The sequence below is a fragment of the Acyrthosiphon pisum genome, chromosome A1, assembly GCF_005508785.2.
Source record: "Acyrthosiphon pisum isolate AL4f chromosome A1, pea_aphid_22Mar2018_4r6ur, whole genome shotgun sequence".
NCBI lineage: Eukaryota > Metazoa > Arthropoda > Insecta > Hemiptera > Aphididae > Acyrthosiphon > Acyrthosiphon pisum.
This window is the reverse complement of record NC_042494.1, coordinates 107,969,931-107,971,122: the sequence shown is the minus strand read 5'-3', so window position 1 is coordinate 107,971,122 and position 1,192 is coordinate 107,969,931.

Genomic DNA, 1,192 nt, shown 5'->3' with positions numbered 1-1,192 from the left:
TGCCCGGAATCTTTTGAATAAAGTACTGCTCTGCGCCACGCATATTATATTCATCGCAATATTAATTAATAACTGTTATAACAGACTTTTTGTTGTTATTGTTATTGTATAAATTAATAATTATCTCGAAGAATAATAATATGTCAAACACCACTAAAGCTGACATGGAGACGACTGAAGTGGAAGTATTTATGCCGTCCGCTGAGTTAGTTGAAAATACATCGGGCATGACGTCGGAACCATGCGATCAGTTGGCTGGCCCACCAGCACAAACCGCGTCAGGTGATGCTGGAATGAAATTGCAGTCTTCCGGTGATTCGGTTGAAGTTATTAAGCCCGGTTTTTCACCGTCGGCGTTTTCACCGCCGGATTGTCCACCGTCGACAATTTCATCGCCGGAGTGTCTACCGTTGGCAATTTCACCGCCGGAGTTTCTTCCGTCGGCAATTTCACCGCCGGACAGTACAGCGTCCACATCTCCCCCACCCATCGAGTCCCCCCTGCAGTTGGCTACTGATGAACAAGTATTGGTACAAAGTTTTCAATTAGACGTACCTCAAGACCGGCTAACTGTTGAAGCTGAGCCGGAAAAAAAGGCCGTGTCTGAACGGCCTAAACCAAAAAAGTCGACATGGAAAAGGACGAAACAGTTCCTGAGACGTCTATTTTGTTGCGCCTAATATTTTCATCAGGTCATAATATATCATATCATATTATATCATAATACATCATAATACCTACATTTCATACCATAATGTCTCATAAAAATCATTTTAATCAAAATATGTAAATAATTTAAATATTTCCTATAAAAATATAAATGCTTGTTTCATTATATCATCACATTCCTTGCATTAATTGTTGTACCATTATATTGAATTATTTAACTGTGCAATATTATAATATAATTGATTTTGACTCTTTGCACTCCTTACCCATTCTACGTCGTTTAATTTATGCCTTGTTTAAGTTTTTTAAATTGTAAATATTGTGGGTCCGGTCTAGGAGAATTTTACGCTACACATATCTATAGGCTATAATATTAGATATTATATTAGATTTGATAATTATATTAGCGTATTGGAGTAGGTACATACATATTAGATATTACCTTTACTTATAAAGACCAAAAATGTTCCTTATCATTTAATCGTTTCAGCTAAATGTAATCAATCTTTATTTATTATCGAAG